Raw genomic sequence first — 14,913 nt, forward strand, 5'->3', positions numbered from 1 at the left:
CTATACCCTTGGATGTCAAATGCTTTACCCACCTCCCCAGCATCAAGCTGCCTCCTCAGAACATCGAGCTTTGCAGGATCTTAGGGTCAGAAGCAGTGTTTGAGGCACCTCCTCCATGACCATTCAATTTCTGATGGTGAAAAAGGAAGAGGTAAATTAATTCCAACAGACACCATGGGAGAAATTCAGTCTGGACCTGATCATATCCCAGCACTTTTGTTGAAGCTCAGTGCGCCGGCAATTGCTAAACCTGTCACAACCTTAATTAATGAATCCTTGGTGTCTGGATACATACCCAAACTTTGAAAGACTGCAAGAGTAGTACATATCCATAAAAGTGGTGACAAAACTTTGGTATCTATCTATATCATTGCTCCCTGTATTGTCAAAAATCTTGGAAAAATGCGTCCACACGCAACTATGTGAGTATTAATAACAATCAAACTATCTGACCCCTGATCAATCAGGCTTACGCCTGAATCACTCAACTACAACTGCCATCTTTAAAGTTTGCAATGACATCCAAACTGGCATGGAACAAAGAGACCTAACTGGAGCTATTTTCCTTGATTTTGCCAAGGCCTGTAAAAACGTAGGTATTGGTGATCGTCCGCTAACCTGGTTTCGATCATATATGTTGGATCGATTGCAATATGTGACCATTTCTGACAGCGACTCCCTCCCTCTTCCATTTACGTGTGGTGTTCCCCAAGGTTCCATTCTCGGCCCCCTACTATTCACATTATATAAAAATGATCTGCCTAATGTCTGCAAAGCCTCAAATGTACACATGTACGCAGATGACACCTTAATAGTGATGTCACGAACATGAAATTTTCCGTTCGCGAACGGCGAACGCGAACTTCCGCAAATGTTCGCGAACGGGCGAACCTGGCGAACCGCCATAGACTTCAATAGGCAGGGGAATTTTAAAACCCACAGGGACTCTTTCTGGCCACAATAGTGATGGAAAAGTTGTTTCAAGGGGACTAACACCTGGACTGTGGCATGCCGGAGGGGGATCCATGGCAAAACTCCCATGGAAAATTACATAGTTGATGCAGAGTCTGGTTTTAATCCATAAAGGGCATAAATCACCTAACATTCCTAAATTGTTTTGAATAACCTGCTTTAAAACATCAATTATGATGTTGTATTGATCAGGTAGTGTAAGGGTTACGCCCGCTTCACAGTGACAGACCAAACTCCCCGTTTAACGCACCGCAAACAACCGCAAACAGTCCATTTGCACAACCACAAACTCCCCATTTGCAAAAGGTTGGATACCAAGCTAGCCATGTCCCGTCCCTTGTCCTCACTGATGTCATTGAAGGTCTCTTCCTCCACCCAGCCACGTACAACACCAAGGGTCCCCGAAAGGTGACAACAAGCCCCCTGTATTTTTTTTAAATGTACACTACTGTTACACCAGATAATGTATAATAAACACAGGTTACTGGCTATGGGGGGGATAATGTATAATAAACACAGGTTACTGGCTATGGGAGGGATAATGTATAATAAACACAGGTTACTGGCTATGGGAGGATAATGTATAATAAACACAGGTTACTGGCTATGGGAGGGATAATGTATAATAAACACAGGTTACTGGTTGTGGGGGGATAATGTATAATAAACACAGGTTACTGGTTGTGGGGGATAATGTATAATAAACACAGGTTACTGGTTGTGGGGGGATAATGTATAATAAACACAGGTTACTGGCTATGGGAGGATAATGTATAATAAACACAGGTTACTGGCTATGGGGGATAATGTATAATAAACACAGGTTACTAGCTATGGGAGGATAATGTATAATAAACACAGGTTACTGGCTATGGGAGGATAATGTATAATAAACACAGGTTACTGGTTGTGGGGGGATAATGTATAATAAACACAGGTTACTGGCTATGGGGGATAATGTATAATAAACACAGGTTACTGGCTATGGAGGATAATGTATAATAAACACACACAAAAAAAAAAAAAAAAATGCAGCTTCAGAATTAATCTAAATTGTATGCTGTCTAGGAGGTGGGAGGGCCTGGGAGGGAGGGTCTGCTGCTGATTGGCTAGAATGTGTCTGCTGACTGTGAGGTACAGGGTCAAAGTTTACTCAATGATGATGAATAGGGGGCGGACCGAACATCGCATATGTTCGCCGTTCGTGGCGAACGCGAACATGCGATGTTTCCCAGGAACTATTCACCAGCGAACCGTTCGGGACATCACTAGACCTTAATCTTTGCAAGCAAATTCAATCTACTGCAGCTTGAGGTTGTGCTTCAAGACCAGTTCTCAGATGTAGAAAAGTAAGTCGCAAAAAAAAAACTCTTTCTAAACACTGACAACACTGTCTCAATGCTCTTCTGAACAGTACCTAAATTACCTAAATTTAAAAAATTCCTATCAATGCATCAAAACGAAATCAAATCAAATACTGACTCTTTCAAATACTTGGCTATATTGTTAGACCCCAATCTATCTTTTGGCCTCCACATAGAAAAACTCTCATCAAAACTCTATCCAAAACTAGGTGCCCTGTACAGAAACAAATCCTGCCTGTGCCCCACAGTAAAGGAAACGATTTTATTGCAAATGCTGATGCCAATCATAGACTATGGGGATGCAGTATATGCACCTGCACAGCAAACCCACCTTAATAAACTTAATACATTGTATTACTCGTTCTGCCACTTTGTGTTACAAAGTAATTATTTTACCAAATATTGTGAAATGCTAAAAGTGCTAAACTGGCTATCGCTGGAATCCAGACGAACCCTTCATCTTTCCAGCCTTGTGTTTAAGAGCTTTTCTGGGAAGTTCCCACCCTACCTGAGCAGAATGCTGTCCCCAGCTGTTCCCACCTCCTATAACCTCTGATCCAGTACCAGTATTTTATTTATTCTTCTTCGATACAAAAAGAAAGCGGCCCGATCCTTATTTTCCAAAGCATATAGGTAGTCTAAAAATCTTACTTTTATTTAAACAAATATTAATAAAATCATATTAATGAAATCATAATAATATTAAAAAAATCATGTGATTTTATTAATATTTGTTTAAATAGAAGTAAGATTTTTAGACTATATATTTGCTTTGGGGCAGTCTTTTTATACTTTTATTTAGTATTTTATTTTATTTGTACCTGGCGCAACCTATTTTCCATACACATCAGGTCCATCCTCAAAAGTATCCTAGCTGGGGATTGTTCCACCCACGCTGTTACCATAGAGCGGTGTAACGGACCGTTTCGCTCACAAGAGGATAAAAACCATTTAGGTGATAATCCCCTTTCAGATAGACCAGCAGCTACTGCAATCACCCCAAACTCCAAACTGCACGAATCCCCCATCTCCCGAACAGGAAACACACGAACCCTGGAAGCAGCTAAACAGGAAAAGCCCTACGAACAGCTTACACTCCTGGCAATCGGCATACAGTCAAATTCCCCCCAAGAATGAGACGGCACTTCACTTTGAGGGTTAAGCAGGAACTCACTGTGCTGGCACACCCAGCCTGGTTTTTATTACAGTCTTGCACATACAGGACCGCCCACAGGGAGGTATAAAATAACCAATAATATAACAGTTACAACCCACAGTAAAGTCCTTCCCTCTGCCTGTGATACAATTATCTTACACAATGTGAAATTTAATTATCACAGGCAGAGAAATACAGTGTAACGGAGCTCCGTGTACCCCGACCGAGTACCCTCCGTTGATGGATGCTCCTAGCGCTCTCAGAGGACTCCAAGCACTGCAGACGACACCACAACCACCGCAGGCTCCACAACCGCCGTAGCTTAACTGGAGCCGCGCCGTCTTCCTTCCACCCTGGATCGGCTTCTGTCCTCCAGGACCGTGTGGGGAAGACCTCTCCTCCAGGAGAGCGTATCCGGAACAAGCTCTTACAAGAGCTAAGTGATTAAGAGCTCAGGGGAATATGCAGCGCATAGCAATCCCCAGTGTGATATAGCAGTTCCCTCCAATAACGAGACAAGGCTACGTATTGAGGGTCAGAAGAGGTCTGAGGACTGGAACACCCAGCCTGCTTTTTATTAGGATCAGGTACATACAGGACACTCCCAGGGGGAGGATGAAATTGACCAATCACATGCATGGTAACACCCCCACGTCTCCTCCCCTCAGATAAACACATAACCCAATTAAAACATACATTATTTTACCCAAGTTCTGGATGTACCCCAAAAACAGGGGGTACAGCTTTAAATCTGGTATCCCCAAATAGCCCTTGTTCAGGGGAACAGTCTGTCCAAAAATCAGCCCATTCGGATGGATGGTTCGGGAGATACAGAGCTCCAAAGTTTTGACCGACCGCACAGACCAACTAGCCGAAAATAGTTCCATGAGTTTTGGCCTTGCGGTCGGTCTCCGTTCGCACGGTAAAATAGACGAAATTCTTGCCATCCATTCGCATCTTTGTGGTCGCTAGAATCCCCATACTAAGTTAAGTATAACTACCGAACGGCCGGTCGTTCGGTAGTTTCCGTACGTAGTTCTGGATGTCTGGAGGTCTTAGCGGTATTCGCCTGTTTGCGCTTCCGATTTCAGTTCCAGGCGTTCACAGGCAAACACCGCTGTTCGCACGCAAGATGGCCGCGAACACGTGTAAAAGTCCCGAAATGGCGGCCACCTATTCAGAGCACAAAGAATTCGCATGAAATCATACGAACGGCTGTATTCTCCAGCAATGGTATTCTCATGCAATATATTCGCCTAAATCCCCTGGCTGTTAGGTTATATTAGCAGTCCAAACCTACAGCATAGATAAAGGGTAAAAGACAGTCTAATACAAGTCCATATGCCTGAATACAGGGTTTACAGTGCAATATAGTCCAGGACCATAGTCGCAGGGGAGGAGGCAGGCAAGCAGGCCTCTCCAGGACAAAGTGGCGAAGGGCACTTCGTCACATACAGTTTTTACAAATATACTATAACTTTAAAACTATACATCACATTCACATAAAAACATATTCACAATCAATCCATTCAGGGGAACAACATATTTAAAAATGGCACGAATCAGACCAGGGGTTCAAAAGTTAGCAAAAGTATTTTTAAAGCCCACTGCCAGCATGGCTTTCCGGCCCAAACCAATCCTGGAGACAACGGAGAGGTGATCCAATTATATCCAGGGATAAAGGCAGACTCCATTGAGCACATGTTAGCAAAAGACACAAAAATACATAACTCCTATCATACTGAACAGAACCCCCACATTCAACCCATCCCCAGATGGCTTGGATCTGAGCGCTCAATATAGCCGAACAGCGCTCAGATGCCACAAACACAGTCAAATCGCCATGGGGTTTAAGTCTAGCATGAGCTGATGAGAGGGCCATAGTCAGCAGGTAGGAGGCGAGCAACCAGGCTCCTCCAGTGCACAGTGGCGAGGTTGGTTTCGCCACAAGCGGTTTGTCTGCTCCCAAAATTCTAAGTATATTTAATTTTACTACTACTTATTTGCAAATATGGAGAGCACTATAAGCCTTCTTTTTCTTTAATTGCATGTAAACTACTGGTTTGATTTAATTTCTAAACGTGTCCTGCAGGTTGGAAATGCTCCCACTGTTTAGTCTCATCCGGGGGAGGGGAGGGGATGGTGATGGGTGTCCATATACTTTCTCATTCCTTTTAATCTATCTGTTCTATGGCTACTTTTTATCATGAGGACTATGGGTCGCTGCTGTTAGCTCTTTTTACTGGTTGTTGGCTCTCCAGAGAGACATGCACACAGGGTGCAACCTGGTTTATACACTAAGTAGGTTAGCGACAAGGTCTATAGGTTGGACTTTCTTTAATGGGTGGGAGAGGCAGTCCCAATGTTCGCTCTTTCAGTGAGATGGGCGCTTGTTCAATTTGAAAGGCAGCAAATGAGTAACTGGAGAAGAGCTTAGGGATGGGCACTAGGCATTCTGCTTTAATGTATGAACCCCCAAGGAAAACATAAATATTATGGCTCTCCAATAGAGATGTCCCGAATAGTTCGCTGGCCAATAGATCCCGGCGAACATAGCTTGTTCGCGTTCGCCACGGATGGCGAACATATGCAATGTTCGGTCTGCCCCCTATTCGTCATCATTGAGTAAACTTTGACCCTGGACCTCACAGTCAGCAGACACATTCCAGCCAATCAGCAGCAGACCCTCCCTCCCAGACCCTCTCACCTCCTGGACAGCATACATTTTAGATTCATTCGGAAGTTGCATTCTTTTTTTTTTGTATTTTTTTTTTAGACAGAAGTGTGTAATATTTGAGCATGCTAGGCTGAACGTGCGTATATCATGGCTAGTTACACTAAGGGTATGAGTATATAGCAGTACATTGTTGTGAAAGATGGCTGTCATGTTTAGGGTGTAGCTTACATCAACAGTGTATTTATATCAGCAGCTCCACCACTAGTTATAAATCAAGTGTGAGTCGCCCCATGAGATGAGACTAGTGAATAACATAATACATGAATGATTAAGGTGTGAGGAAGGCTGAACTTGATGGACGCAAGTCTCTTTTCAGCTATCTAACTATGTAACTATGTAACTATGTAAGGTAAAGGCATGTAAGGAACTAAGACAATAAACTCTTTAGGAGGTGAAATAATGACATGTTTAACCCCTTAAGGACCAAACTTCTGGAATAAAAGGGAATCATGACATGTCACACATGTCATGTGTCCTTAAGGGGTTAAACGCTTCCTACTTTACGATTAGTTAATGTGCAGAGAGCAGTTCATGTGATCAAAGGAATGGTGTGGAGGATCGGCTATAGTGGGACATGCTTGGCAGGCTGCTGTTTACTGCTTGTGCTCATTCGATCCCTTCTGGGCGCCTGGTGCAGACCCTGGGAGTCACTGATACCTGGTACAACAAAGGCAAGTCTCTGGCTGAGTGCCGGGTTCGCGGCTTGAGGTGGTGGGAGCTTGTTTTGTCGGGTGGTCGAATCTGTCCCGGTGGTGCGTCACGTCCGGTGCGGGATTGTGGTGGCTTAAGGTGGAGGCAAGTGCTTGACGTGGGGCAGGCTCTGCATTTCTGTTTGTGCCTCCGGTCACGTCTTCAACGCCTTTTGCGTTGGTGGATTTTAATGGGGACTGCTTCGCTTAGCTGTGGTGGAGCTTGTTGGGGCTGTGGTGGAGCTTGTTGGGGCTTCCAGCTTGTTATTTGCTTCCAAAATTGATTAAATTTTCTGTCCAGCTTAGACTCAATATCCTGCCATGCTTTGCTGGTACCAGGAGGACACGCGGCTGCCGCCATATTGGGAGAGTTGCAGATGAGTATGTCAACCTGGGCGGCTGTGCTCTGTGCATCCATTAGCTCCAGACAGCCTCTCAGGGGTGGACCGGGATAACCCCCATCGGTCCGAGGGGGAGGGTAACAGAGCTCCTGCTGGGAAGTAGCTGCTCCTGGGCATCCCAGGATCGGGAGATCGGCCGCCTCTCCCGCCCGGTGAGCACCAGGCCACACTTGCCACGCGGAGGTAAGTAAGACTCTGTCGAGTTGCTGACCGCTATTAAGCATGTCGGTCAGGTAGGAGCAACATTGCTGGGTCATCCCCTTCTGGGGTGAAATTCGCTTGTTGATAGCTGCTTAAAGTGAGATATTGAGGGAGCTCACACAAAGTGCGTCTTTCCTCCATGACAGCTAGCCCCCCCCCCCCCCAGAAGCTGCATTCTTAGTGAGAGGAGGGACAGTGTAGCTGCTGCTGATTTAATAGGGAAATCGATAGCTAGGCTAGTGTATTCAGTGTCCACTACAGTCCTGAAGGACTCATCTGATCTCTGCTGTAAGGACAGCACCCCAAAAAGCCCTTTTTAGGGCTAGAACATCAGTCAGCGTGTGTGTCAGGCTCACAGCGTATACTGTGCCCACTTGCCCAGTGCCACCACTACTATCTGGTGGCACATTAGATTACACGCACAGTGCCCCAAATTTGAAGTGGGAGGACCAACCGAGCATCTTTTTCCATCTCCCGGTTCCTAAAATCGATGCCATATACACGTCCCCTGATAGGGGACATAACAGGGATTAAACTGATAAGAATAGTACTACTTAACACACCACTCCTATCTGGTGGCACATTAGATTACACGCGCAGTGCCCCAAATTTGAAGTAGGAGGACCGACCAAGCATCTTTTTCCATCTCCCGGTTCCTAAAATCGATGCCATATACACATCCCCTGATAGGAATAGTGTGGCGAAACCTACCTCGCCACGTGTCCTTGGAGGGGGCTGATTGCCCGCCTCTTGCCTTTGGACTATGGACCAGACTTTATGGGAATGTGATACCCCAGATAGCCATACCATGGAGCCTATTCATATAATGAAAGACTATGGGAAAGACTTTAGCTCCATGGCAATTGTACTGTGTGAGTAGGATCTGCGCGCTATTCGGTAGTTTTGTGCGTGCAGATCCCAGCTATCTGGGGATAGGTGAAATGTCTGTGTGTTATGTGTAAATGTGACTTTATGTATTTTAAAGTGTTTTATGTTGTCTTGCAACCATGTGGTTAATGGAGTCTGCCTTTAGTCCTGGGTAATTGGATTACTTCTCCAATTAACTCCAGGGCAGAAGGGAGGAAACCAGGGTGCATTGTGGGGATGTTTTTCTGCCAGCCAGAAAGGAACAAAAGATACTTTTAGTAACTTTTGAACCCCTGGTCGGATTCATGCCATTTTTTAATATGTTGTTCCCCTGAATGGATTGATTGTGGATATGTATTTTTATGTGAATGTGATGTATGGTTTTAAAGTTATGAAAGTTGTGTAAAAGTATATTTTACACTGTATGCATAATGGGATTATGTGTCACACTAAGGGGAGTGGATGTGTGGGAGGTAACATCTATGTCATTGGTTCTTTTATGCCTCCCCCTGGGTGTGGCCTGTATGTGTGAGTTGGAAATAAAAGCCAGGCTGGATGAGCCAGTCCAGAGTTCCTGTTTTACCCTCAAAGTGAAGTGTCGTCTCATTATTGGGGGAAGGATTTATGGTATGCTGTTCCAGTTGACTGCTAGGAGTGTAAGCCTATTCGTATGGTTCCTATTCAACGGTCTACAGCATTCATATGCTTGGGATAATTTAAAAGGTTTCTCGGATCCAGTGTTCGTGTGTCTCCAGTCGGGAGAGTGGTGTTTGCAGTAGCTGCCTGTGCATCTGGAAAGGTGGATATCGCCTAAACTGGGTTTTATCCTCTTGTAAGTGAAACGGTCCGTTACAAATAGTACTACTTAACACACCTTATAATAACGCAGAGAGAGGCAACGCAGAGAGAGGAGTCTGAAGAAGAGGAGTCTGAGGAGGAAGGTGGCTTTGAGGAGGTGGAAGACCAAACACAGCAGGCATCCCAGGGGGCTTGTTGTCACCTTTCGGGGACCCTTGGTGTTGTACGTGGCTAGGTGGAGGTAGAGACCTTCAATTACATCAGTGAGGACAACGAACGGGACATGGTTAGCTTGGTATCCAACCTTGTGCAAATGGGGAGTTTGCGGTTGTGCAAATGGACTGTTTGCGGTGCATTAAACGGGGAGTTTGGTCTGTCACTGTGAAGCGGGCGTAACCCTTACACTACCTGATCGATACAACATCATACCTGATGTTTTAAAGCACGTTATTCCAAACAATTTAGGAATGTTAGGTGATTTATGCCCTTTATGGATTAAAACCAGACTCTGCATCAACTATGTAATTTTCCATGGGAGTTTTGCCATGGATCCCCCTCCGGCATGCCACAGTCCAGGTGTTAGTCCCCTTGAAACAACTTTTCCATCACTATTGTGGCCAGAAAGAGTCCCTGTGGGTTTTAAAATTCGCCTGCCTATTGAAGTCTATGGCGGTTCGCCTGGTTCTCCCGTTCGCGAACATTTGCGGAAATTCGCGTTCGCCAATCGTGAACGGAAAATTTTATGTTCGCGTCATCTCTACTCTCCAATGTTTGATACCTAACTTATAGTTACTCATCAACCAAATAGGGTTAGGCCCCTCAACTAATATGCCTAGGACATCACCGATAATATCCATTTTGTATTTTGCCCTTAACAAATGGACAGCAATGTCATAACTGTGTCTGAATTTAAGTTTATATGATTGTTGATGTGCTAAGACCTGCAAGTCATAGTAAATCTTTATTACTACACTCCATTTTCAATAGTAATGTTATTGATCATATCACATGGTCCTGTGAGACCAATGGGTTTTATCTTACAATGGAGACCTGCGAGTCTCATGGTATAGTCATGCAATATTTTCTTTAACTTTTTTATTGACATCTTCTTTGTCTTTTGAACAAAAAACAATCAAAATCTGATTTCCAAAAAAAGAAGTTCTGCCATCAGAAAATGTGTAGTTGTAGCCAAAGTGAATTTTTTTGTCATGGACAAAATAAGAGCAACTTGGCACTCCACCAGCAAACATAAAATAAAATAGGAAATCCACCTGGGTGCAATCCCGCGTTCAATATATGCAGCAACCTTATGGAGCACTCACAGGTCTTCAAATCGTCCAAATAGTGTTTTTTATTTAATCTTCCCAATTTCAGCTGTGTTACAAATCAAACTGATGTTTCAAGATCTTGATAAAGACCCGAACGGGTCGAAACGTCAATTTGATTTGTAGCACAGCTGAAATTTGGAAGATTTAATAAAACCACTGTTTGCACGATTTGAAGAATATATATATATAAAGAATATATTCTTTTTCTGAAAGAATGAACTATTTACAGCTGACATTTTAGTTATAAGCTGCAGTAATGCCTGTAAATTGTGCACTTTGCATCAGGAAACCAAAGCAATTTGCTAGTCACCACCAAAAGGGAACTCCCTTTAGGATATCACAAAAAGAGATTAAAGAATGAAATGTTCTCTGATATAACTCTGACGTTCAGCCTTTCAGTGAATCTCTTAGAAACATGTAAACACGAGGGTTATATATAAAAGTGGTGTAATCCCTTCTAACAATTTTCTGCATAGCTGTGGTTTCAGAATTTTGGAACCATGCATGTTTAAACAAGAGGCACAACCGCTTGTCCTGCTAGATAACCCACCTCAAACCCATGGAGTGTTGGATGGGATGATCGAGAGTTCCGTTCAGTTGTTAATGGGGACTGTACTCCCTTAATTCACCCATTTAAAACAATGCCAAATATGTTTTATCTGCTGACTGTCCTGTGTGTACTCACTTTTTAGAAAAATAAATGGGTGGGCACTGCTGAGAATGGAGTCCAAATCAAATAAAAGGAGAGAAGTTAAAAGAAAGGTAACACACATTCGTTAGTAGGTGGTCCTGAGGAATCACTGCTTCCTGTATGGTTGAAGAAAACCATTGAACTATTTATACTGATGAGAAGAGGACGCACACTCGTTGTTTTGTTAGGGTGTTAGAGGTGCAGCTGGTACTCCAGTAATTTAAAAGCTAGAGTATAGTTTGTAGCAAATATTACTGTCTTCCTAATCTCTCACAGCTCTGACCTTGACTAGAACTTGCAGTGTTTTCTTTCGTTATCAAGAATGTTTCATTCATAACTATAACCATGCGGTCAGTTATAAAATCTATAGACCACAAATATTGCTATGGGACCTGTTCTCCCTAGTCCATGAAGAATACTGGGGATGCACCTCTTATATGCACTAACTCAACCACTACAAAAGATTGTTAGAAGCCGTCGACTTTATCAGAATGCTGACAGTCTGGCTGTCTGGCTAAGCTTTTGAGATAGTGTAAGGGGACACAAGAAAAGAATCCTCATCAAAATGAAGTCCAGGTTCGAGAGGCAGAATGTATGACAAAGAGGGGACATCAGGTTATCATCTGAATTAAATGTGTTTCCATATGGCACACGTAGGAGGAAGTCCTCGAGAAAAGGCAGAGATAGACGGTGACACAAATGATTGATTGGGAAAAAACACAAAACTATTTAAATGTTGAGAAATTACTTCTGTATTTAGAAGCAGAAAATCCACTTCAGAACTGGCCATGAGAGACAATTGCATCCATAAAAACAATACTTAAAAACTGAGAAAGATAATATGAAACCCTTAAAATAGAGGGTTTGCCTCTGATTATCACCTAATAAAAAGTCAAAACGTACAACCTGCACAATGCATGTAAAACCAAACTAGCCTAGTTTGGCTAGTAATAGAGAGGGCTACTATGTATCACCTTATCATATTGTAACTAAGTATACCAATAAAGCTAGATATACAATGTATCTCCTTGTGGGATTTTAGCAAAATAAGAGCTGCATAGTACCACTCACTATAACTTCATCAAATCATCAACACAGTGACAAACTTGTACTTCCTACACCTGTGCTTGTCAAAAATCTCAATTTTTAGAACAGGTAATAAACAGGCCACCCGCTCTGGCCAGCTAGAAGAACCACAAGTTCAGGAGACAGGAATCGACTAATATGTTACCTAGGCTACCTAGTCTGTCTGTCCATATTAAGCGTAGACTGTAGCTTAACAGATCCTCCAAGAGCGTTGTGAGTGAACTTCCTCAACATGGAAGGGTTGTGTATCAAGTCTCATGCAATAAAGTCTCCTAACTAGGTTCCAAAGGCTATCTTCCTACATGCTAATATCTCTATGGCTGCAAGCTCAACAGCAGCCTACCATACCGCGGGGCCTCACGGACACGTAGCCTGCATAAATAAACCACGGCTAATCACCCAAAACTAAAAACAATCCTGGTGACTGTCACAGATCTCTACGGCAGCTTCATCCAGGACCAATACAGTAATCAGAATTTGGTTTAACATACACACTGTGTGGGATGCATGTCTATCATTAGGTATGATTAAATTTAGATTTTTTTATTAAGAAAAAATTTGGTAGTAAACCCTCTGTTTGAGGGTTCCCTCTTTTCTTACTCAGTTTTTAGCTGTTGGGAAAGTGTCTGGGTTAGACAAGAAGCACATCAGGCTAATTTGTTGAGCATGACTTGAACTTATACTATTTACCTGCAGTGTTAATTTTGTCGACTTACAATTTTAGTCAGATTTTAGTCGACTAAACTTTTTGAGATTAGTCGACTAAAACTGGACTAAAACAATTCACATGACCAAAATACGTCTAAAACTAAAATGGCTTCTTAGTCAAAAGACTATGACTAAAACTAAGTTTAAATTTGAGACTATGACTAAAACTAAGTTGAAATTTGCCATAAAAATTCACACTGCTTGTATTTTTTCTTTTGCATTTTAATATTGTGTTATATTTTATAATAAAGAGAATTGATGTTTTGTACTCTGCTGGGCCTCTGTCATTGCTGGAATACAAATGGTCCATTTCTCTTTTTTCTTTTACATTGTACTGAGTGTTTTCCGACCGGGCAAGTCAGTATTCGAATTCTATTTCCAGACCACTAATGTTCCCGAGTATGCTGAATTCCAAAAAAAACAAGTGATTGTATTCACTAACATTCACCCAGGCAACCTTCTTCTGATACCATTACAGAAACCAGAAGGTATAGGGAAAAAATCACCATCATTTTCTCCAATGTTTAGTCCTAACTGAAGTTAAGAGGGAACTTATCCCATCACAACATGTGCTTTGTTTAGTAACTGCGATGCTTACTAACCAAAAACCTAGCTTATGATGTGTGGACCAGAACAGGAAAGTGGTGGAGGTATATTTAGCTATAAAATCATTGCAACAATAATTAAAGGAACACTATAAGGAAATAAACTTTTTTTTTTTTTTTTTACTTGTAAGAAACGTTTCTGGAAAAAAGTAACACGCAATGAAAATGGATTACTAAAATACAAGAACATCGTGCTGCAGAATATTATAAGAACAGCGGAATACGTTGGCATAATGCAGTATCAATAAAATGAATAAGGTCAACAATTCCTTGTTTTTCCAGTTTGTGCATCCTACATTCCTGCTGAACAAGTTGGCGCTTTGTAAATTTCTGCTTCTAATAAAATAAATAACTTGCCATTTGTTGGTTGCAGAACACCTACCTTCGGGCTTCTCTCTGATCTAGCTCTGGCATAACGTATCCCTCTGCCATGCTATGCTAAAACCCGTTTCCTTGCCAGAATAATGAAAAAAAAAAAGCCTTCTTTCATTCCTCAGAGGAAGCATTTTGATAAACATCCAGAAATTATCTGGCAGACGCGACTCAACAAAAAAAAATCTAATGAATGTACGACTTGTTTGAAGACTGCAATGAAAGTAACCAATGAGATTTCAGCATTGAACATCCCGTAGTATTTATAGCAGTATTGATCATTGATCACTAGCAGAATACATATCATGTAAATATTAGAAGCCTGTTTTTGCTGCGTTTTTCATTTTCTTTTCTTTTTTTGCTAAATTCCTTTGGAGAGGATTGTGAGTTTATTTTATTTCATTTTTATTTTCCATTCTATGATATTTCAGATCATTAGGGACCTTCCCTGTATCCACGTTTCCGTGGACACGCCTATTGTTGTCTTAGAATTGTGAGTTTAGCTATAATTTTTTATTAAAGAATTAAATATGGATTGACTTTCAAATCTCCAAAATAGCTGCCAAGCCCCCACTGAATGAAATGAAAAGGCAAGCTTTAAGCAGGACTCTATTGAACCCAAACATATTCTTCATCTTTCTTGTCTGGTTCATAACCGTTTCTCAGGAAACCTCCCACGCTACCTGAGCAGTATTCCTGCTGCCTTCACCCCCTCCCCCACCATGCCTTCTGTTTTGCTTACTTTCCATAGTTTATCTCAAAAATGAGAACAGATTCTCAAATAGCCAGAGAATCTTAAATGTCAAATAATTCCTAAAAACATCTGCATCTGACTTCAATAAAAAAAACTACTGAATTCACAGTTAATGTATGTCTCCTAGTATATGTGTACTTTTTGTATCTCTAAATACTTCCTGGGAAAATCAAAGAAATGTCAA

At 42.2% G+C, this 14,913-nt stretch overlaps 1 protein-coding gene across 1 annotated transcript in view; it reads right to left on the minus strand.

Annotated features, from left to right (window-relative positions):
- The window catches only part of COLEC10 (collectin subfamily member 10), a 62,975-nt gene extending 48,971 nt beyond the window's left edge, over positions 1-14,004 (minus strand). Inside the window, exon 1 of the mRNA XM_063450269.1 lies at positions 13,986-14,004. The gene's annotated coding sequence lies outside the window, so the exon portion shown is untranslated. The remainder of the gene's footprint in view (positions 1-13,985) is intronic.
- Between the last annotated feature and the right edge of the window lie 909 nt (positions 14,005-14,913).

Source organism: Pelobates fuscus, chromosome 4 (assembly GCF_036172605.1).
Source record: "Pelobates fuscus isolate aPelFus1 chromosome 4, aPelFus1.pri, whole genome shotgun sequence".
Classification (NCBI taxonomy): Eukaryota; Metazoa; Chordata; class Amphibia; order Anura; family Pelobatidae; genus Pelobates; species Pelobates fuscus.